General features: G+C 39.0%; 1 long non-coding RNA gene across 5 annotated transcripts; it reads right to left on the bottom strand.

Annotated features, from left to right (window-relative positions):
* Nucleotides 1–1,350: 1,350 nt before the first annotated feature.
* LOC112295309 (uncharacterized) lies at nucleotides 1,351–6,219 on the bottom strand. 5 transcript variants are annotated; one of them, XR_016498184.1, is made up of 7 exons: nucleotides 6,046–6,219; nucleotides 4,987–5,811; nucleotides 4,627–4,752; nucleotides 3,930–4,377; nucleotides 2,952–3,468; nucleotides 2,429–2,771; nucleotides 1,351–2,035 (listed from the first exon to the last, which is right to left on the bottom strand). It is a non-coding gene; the product is annotated as an uncharacterized LOC112295309 (long non-coding RNA). The 5 variants fall into 5 exon arrangements; XR_016498187.1 differs by lacking the exon at nucleotides 6,046–6,219 and having other exon boundaries at nucleotides 2,429–2,751; XR_016498185.1 differs by lacking the exon at nucleotides 3,930–4,377 and having other exon boundaries at nucleotides 2,429–3,468.
* Nucleotides 6,220–7,814: the final 1,595 nt, after the last annotated feature.

Genomic DNA, 7,814 nt, shown 5'->3' with positions numbered 1-7,814 from the left:
GAACTGGTTACTAATGTGGACACCAGTAGTCAGCAGTAACTATTTTTATTTTCATGCATGCACAAGGTAGTTTTTTTATCATTTAATATATGTTGTCTGTACAAAAAGAAGGGGCATGAATTGCATTAAAACAAGTTATAATAGAAACTCTGCAATGAGGCTAAGACCCGACCTGAGCATAGGTGGATAATTTGAAGGATTTATTTGAAACGTATGAATTCTTTCATCTGGATTCGAATGCAGCTGTGGGCCAATTCCGAACTTGGCCTCTTTTCTGTCTCATCACCAGGAATGCAGTGGTCCTCAGAAATCTTTTATTTTTCTGTCTATGCGGCTAGCTCATTTCCGAATGCTATCTTAGAATATGGCGAGAAAATCCCTTCACCATAACTAAGAAAAGCTTAGTAGCCATGAGGTCCCCCAGAAGCTGGTGTCTAAACTTTGGATATCACGTTCTCAAACTGAATAATATCCTTCTAGAATTCAGTTAATTTTCCTCAGCAGCGCTGTCTATTGAGGAGAGTAATCACCAGGTAATTGGATACAATTGAATTCGCTCAAGTAGCTTCGGTTGAACTTTGAGGAATTTATGGGAGAATCAGAAAGAACTAGTACTGGCGGGCTTGAATCTAGTTCAAAACATTTAGGATGGGTTCTAAGTACCGGTAAAATTCAACTAGTTACAAAAATTCGATCGTGGATGACTTTCCATGTCCAGAGCCAGTTGGAACCAGTAGGTGCGTCAATTGCTACGATCCCGAGGTTTCAGAATTAAGGACTACTGAAGAATTATAGCCAGGTCTCTGGAGTCTGAACCTTATTTCATTTTAACGCTTGCTGTTAATGTGAGCAACCCGACAACGACTGGTCCCTCAAACTTACCTGCTGCCTGTGAGTCAGTGATCTATGAGCAGTGCAGACCAGCCAAAATTGACTATGGAAACGAGCATCTAGATGCTCAGCAAAATCTCCATGTGAAACAATTAACCTTGACACGAAAAAAATTACTCATTGAAAATTTAGTTAAAACACGGTTCAAATTCTTCGCCAGGACATACTCTGAAGTTTTACTGGCACATCTATGAGTAATAATTCTACCTGGATGTTACCATGCTTGTTACCCTCTAGAAAAACACGTAATATTATATTCTGGAATGTGATGAAAATACACTCCCCCTCTGTAAAATTGCCCACACGAATGTCAAGTGTACCTCAAAATGTTACATCTTTTCCTGAAAGGCACTTTTAATGTAAGCAGAAACTCTGTAGAAGTTGCTTGATGACATGATCTCTATAGATGTTGGTTTTCACTTTTGTACAGAGATACATTTCAAAAAGGTTGGACTGTAATTCTGGAATAAAGTTGCTGGCGTAGGAGGCGTGCGCAGCGATTAATGCTTTTCTTCACTGGATTATAGGTCATCATGCAACTTTACAATAGACATGAAAGTATACAGGAACCACTTCTGCACGACATTCATTGATCTAATTCCCTGCAACAATATCCAAGAAAATGGTATATACTTTTGTACTGATGCTTGTACAAATATTTGCTCCTCTTCGCGTGCTTCAACGTGGCGTAAGTCGTGTAATGTTCTCTGAAACATTGCTCCAGATGGGGCCAGGAAGTAGTATTCAGTTCTGACTCGAGAGTCACGCTTGGAAACTGTGAACTATTACTAAACTAGATGTTCTTACATACCAGGATCATTTGCACTAAGGTGTAAGAATGCCGTCAGTTCGTCTCTCAAAATTCCAATTAAGAACCTGTTTCACACCTTGAGAAAAGTAACGGCCAGACAAAGCATGTTCAATTGTTTCTAGAGTTCGCACCACGAGCCCTAGGTGGGCATTGATATCGAGCAGATAGTATCGGCTATTTGCAGAGGACTTGGACCTCTCTTGCGTCCAGTGGAAGAGGTTCATTCGATCGAGTTGTTGCCAAGGTTAGTGTAATTTGCACGCGAAAGGGAGAAATCGTCTTGGGGTCTGGCAGCTTGGAGTTGGAGCTCACAGCAGGTTTTGTGCGTCTTCCCTGCTCAAAATGCACAAATATTAAACGGATCTTTTTTTTTTTATGCTTTGCCTAGCAGCTCACAAACTATCTGAAATCGAAGAGCCACTATGGCTAATATTCATTTGTTTAGTGCACGTAAAACGAAGCTAGTATCACAAGCTTGTCTCTATCATCTCTACAAAATGCGAATATCTTTACATCCGACCGCCTCGTGAAAAACACAGACACAAATAACTCCCAACACGAAGAATTCAACCATTGATGGCGGTAGAAACTCTTAAGTCAACCCATCGGGCTCAGATTCCAAAGAATCAACCTGTGGTATGCAATTATAATCTTCCCACCCTCTTGCAACCACAACAGAATCTGCATAACAGATGCTTCATGTTTGAGGGGCGTATGGGAACTCACACAATGAGCGAGGGTGCACCGTGGCCCTCCTGGATACCAACGAAATTTCGGGTGGCTTGGACAAGAACCGTGACGTAAAGATTCTAGGTGCTGTTTTCGGAATCTTGCGAAAAACATGGAGAACTTGGAATCACACGCATGCAGAGAGGAGATTCGGCACCTGCTGACGCGCCGGTGATATCCACGGCCTCAGATGTCACGCTTCAATGATTGTTCCCTCAATCAATGCCTCCATGTTTTAGCACCGATTATTCTCCAGCATCGGGGTCATAAAATCGTTGGCAATTGCGTACATGAGTACACCTTCTCCTACTGGCACGAGTCTTTCACACAAGCAAGAACACTGGTTGCACGCTCATTTTTTTAATGAGATTTTTAATCGTTCGCCACCACATTTTTGCCAATCATCATGGGCTAAGAAGAGGCCGATATTAGTAAAGCAGAAAATCCTGGTTTGATGTAAGGCGGTTCCACTATTTGCACATTATACGAAGCTGGAAAAATTCAAGTGAGGGTAATTCACCTTGAGGAAGATCTGAATCTTGAGATCCACATGATAATGCAAATCTTCCAGAGCTCCAGGTCTAAATCTATTTTGGAAGGCGAGCGATTACTGTTACCGGATGCCTATCACTGAACTTCCGTCTAAATGAATGCCACTTTCACAGTTTCCTCGTACCAGCTAAACAGCAGGCTCCAGGTCTTCGTTTCTGTGCCTCAGCGTATAGTCTTTATCTAGAGCAGCAGCTGCTTCCTACAAATATGACTACCTAAGATATACCCAATCCTTATTGACGAACAGCACCATAATGGCGTGACCTATCGCCTAATGCTGCTCCATTATCGGAGATGAAACCTGGAATTATTAACATCCTCATCCTCATTAACCGCCTTTTAGGTTCATAAAAGGTTCAACTCAGAATATAGATAGGAACGGCGCGTCACCAGATTCTGAACCTCTTATCTACATGGCAGCATTCTGAATCTGTGATAAAGGCTATCCATGGCGAACAACACCTGGAACCTTTTGAACCAAGTTCCTGTGCAAACCACCAGAGACTTTGTTGGTAGCAGGGAATGTCATTGCTCATTCTACAAGTTTTCATACACATCAAATATGGGAAGATAATAAAAACAAAAATGAGAAGAGAGACGACTTTGCACTCATATTCTACAAAGAAATTCACATTGACGAATCACTGATTTTAAGAATTCATCACGGTCACGGTCTCACTTTATACCAATACTGATGGTAGCAATACTAGCATAAACGGCGCTGACGACATTGTCGGCCGTGACAGGTTTAAGGAATTTTAAATCCGTAAAACTTGAAGCTCTGAAATACTTATCCTGCTTCCTTAACAGCCACTAACAAGAAAACATGAAATCGCCTTCAACAGAAAGCAATTTTTATTTATCTTTCTCGTCACTATCTCAACTTTGAGCCCCTCCTCAGTTTCCTGGACAGTGTACACAGAGAAACAGACTTCGGAATCATAACCTGAGGGGACGGGTAGAAATGTTGAGCTCTTGACAACCTCCCGTACTTTGATGCCCTCTAAAGAATATTCGTCACCAGCCACAGAGGAGATCACCGATGATTTCATCTGTAGATACGCCTCAGAGACTTCTTTATGCTTCTACTTGTATGGATCCTCCAATCCCAGATACTTTCGACCTTTCCAAATTCTTCTCTCCGCCTTTCGTACGCCCTGACTAGATGAACATTGTCTTTCAAGCTAGCCTTCGTTCTGTCGGCGAAGGTTGGAAGCTTTCAACACCTTGTAACCGTTGATAGATTCCCATCGACTATCTTCCTAAGAGTTGGCCTTTTACTAGCCCTACACTTCCGTTGGGGATCTCAGCTTCCGCGTTTTCTAATCCTTCTCATATCTATCTTTCTTGCTCATACACTGTTGTTTCGACTCTCCAGAAGATGTCCGTAAAGGCTTCATTTGCAATTCACATACTTTTAATTTTTTTTATTATGAAAGCACAAATCTCCCCAGAGAATCAGAGGAAAATTTTACAATACCAGAGCTTCATTCAAAAACGAGATTTAATGTCGATGGTTGAGGGAGCCTCAGCACAAAAAACTGCGAAAACTTCTACATAATTGGAATCTATAAGGACCCAGAAGAAATTTCTACAGAGGTGCAATACGATGAAAAGTAACAGAAGAGCATAAGGAAGCTTACACAATCGTAGAAAGAGAAGAAAAAATCTCAACCCGGTTCAATGAATTTTCACCCAAACCACCCATAATTGTCAACTCCTTCATAGATGATTGTTTATCAATCGATTCTCTTTCAATCAACTCCGTCCTGCACAAACGTAAATATCAGCTCCTTTATGTGTGCATATTGAAGCATGACGAGGTAAAATTAATCATGCTGAAATACTTGACAGTCTCACTAACCAAAGCGCACACATAGGCGTAATCTTCCATGCACTATACTGACGCCACAAGACTTTGAGATACCTACACGACCTTCAAAGGTACATCACTATCAAGAATAAACAACTAAAAGAAGAAATCCCAAAAAAGACATACTCACCTTTAACAGTTCCAAGTTCCAAAAGAAAAATGTTTAGTATACAGCTAAAGTGTTACTCATTGTAGTGCTCTTCTCCATTTTCATTGTCAAGTTTTCTCCCATGTTTGTTGTGATGTTCTTTTCCACCCTTGCTGACGTCGCTGCACTAACACTCGTCATCGTCGCCGTGATTTATTTCTCAATTCTTATTGCTCTGCCTTCCACTTTCCTCATTACGCTGTCTTCCTTCATCTTTGACGCGAAGATCTCCGTCTTCATTGTGGTGGCTTTCGGCGAATAGAAATGAGCCATTTCCTCTTTGATACCATCTCTGTCACTGCTATCCCTGCGATCCCTGTGTTCAACGAGATCTTGGTCCACATACATCTCGCTGGCCAAACAGTCTTCCCCTACACACAGTTGTATCTCAAGAAACGCAAAAGAAGCAACGAGGTCAAAATCTTCGACAGATTGACTTATCGCCACTTGTCAAACAAAACACTTCAGCATCAAAAGTATGTGAAACCCAACAAAGAATCGCGATCAAGTCCTTGAAAGAACGCTCTTCTCGGCAAACCAACGATGTTACCATGCATATTACCTATGAGAACCACATAACATAAAATAACATAGGACATCCGGTGAGAATCAATCAGTCTCCCACAACAATACATTGTTCAACTAGCATCAATTACAGACAACTACGTCATCTCCGAAGCGCAATCCCATATAAACAACCCCAAACCCACCGAAAAACCCCGAAAAACTTACCTCTAATGTGGAACAACTTTCAAGCGTTCAAGCTGCTCCTCTCCCCGAAGCTCATTAACACACCCATGATAGGCTCTGCAAAAACTAATTCATCTTAACCCTCTTTCAAACCACCATCATCTTCCTCCTCCTCGTCGTCGTCTATCCCGATCTCATCCACAAAGCATGTACATCGTCCTACTCCGATTGTTTAACATGTTGCCGTCGATAACATTCACATTCCTACATTTACTCATCAATCAATAGTATGCGAATACTTGCATAAAAATAATCACAACGATTACAAATCACACAACCTTGATAACCTACCAGCATCAGCAGTATGAATATTGGCTCGACAACAATGAAGACAAATTACATAGCGAGACGCCGAGTGAGGGACGCATGGTCATTCCGGCTCGTACATCAAATCCCAGGCGGGGTGCGGTGGAGAGCCTGGAGCTGGGGTTTCAGCGGTTCAAACTTTCGGCTAATCCAACCTTCACGTTATCGCCTGGTTTCCAAATGTTCCAGCACCGCCCACCGAGGCTACGCGCGATACCTGCCAGGGCAAACGAGCGTCGGCAACGCTCGAGTTTTCTTGATCTCAACACACACACCAAATGCAACGCTTACCAAATGCAACCAAACTTATATATCAATGTATTTATTCAATGATATATAAGATATCAAAATGTCATCTAAATCTTTTTCTTTTTCTTGTTTTGTTCTTTTTAGAATATTGTTAGACAACAATGAATTATTCCATTTATAAGTAAATATAAATTTTTAATGTGGTTTTTTTTTCTCAATTCTCTTTCTTTTTGTTGTATATATTGTCTTCTTATGTTCAATTAATTATGTCTGTAAAAGTTGTTACATGTATTGTTCTATTCTACATATTTCTTTTTGAAATTGTTGCATTTTTTAAATCTATATAATCCAAAAATATACATTTTTTTAGTAGGAACTAAATTATTCTTACATCTTCTAAATCTTCTTGGAAGTTTGATCACAAAAACAAATCCAATGCTAAGAGAATGGTTTCTATGAGCTATATTGTTTTGAAGCAATGACCATCTTATTTAATATTAGTTTCATATCTTTCTATCCTATAAATATTTCCAAAACTAATGCAAGATTGTTTTTATCCTTTTGAGGAGAACACAACAAGCTAGTATTTATAAAAATTATTATTAATTTTTCTTCTATAAATTTTAATCATTTAATTTGGAGATATTCATATGTCAAATTCACTATGCTTTTAACAACATAGAGTCTTCTTAGATTTTCTACTAAGCTACTTGTGGTAGTAGCAACCTTCTTAGGTCTAAATTGAACTATCATCTAAGAAACCATGTTAGGAGCATCTTGTTGATAAAGAGCCTTGTTACACTTCTTAACCTTAGCAAATGCTTGCGTTAGTATTATCTTATTATTATAATTAAAAATAATTCTTAGAATAGTCAATTCTAAAACTTGTTTGTTAATCTTGGATAAAAAGATATTAGCAAGTTAAATTTCAGCAAATATGCCCCCTAATTCTTTTCCAAACCATTCCAAGTGGGCATACATAGTGCATAGTGTGTCTTCTTTTTTATATCAAAATTTCTAAATACATTATGTCTAATCATGCTTGAAGCCTTCATATTCACTTTCTAAATATGTAATGAATATTTAAAGTGACTTAAAAGATGGTGGTTCTTTCATTGCACATAAAGCCAAATTTATAGCTTCAGCCATGTATGATAAGATAGTAGGGTTGATGCTATTTAATGGCACTTTTAATAATATAACCTTCTTTTTAGTGTCTTTAAAGGATGTTCCACCTTCTTTTAGTAGATTTCTTTCTTTCATTGTAGGAATGAATTTAGAAATAATATCTTCTTTGAGAGAAAAAAATGAGTTATATTCTTGCCTTCCAATAGTGCTCTATCTTGTACAATTAAAATAAGTGCTTCTTAGTCCATATATCATACGTGAAAAATATCTTATGCTCTATATGTTATAGCAATAGTTCAAATGCATACTACTCATTAAATATAGAAGACCATTGGAATTTTATTTCCATTGAGGTTTAGAATCTTAGTTATCAATTT

The sequence above is a fragment of the Physcomitrium patens genome, chromosome 18, assembly GCF_059467195.1.
Source record: "Physcomitrium patens ecotype Gransden chromosome 18, ASM5946719v1, whole genome shotgun sequence".
Taxonomy (NCBI): domain Eukaryota; kingdom Viridiplantae; phylum Streptophyta; class Bryopsida; order Funariales; family Funariaceae; genus Physcomitrium; species Physcomitrium patens.
This window is presented reverse-complemented; position numbering and strand designations above follow the sequence as displayed.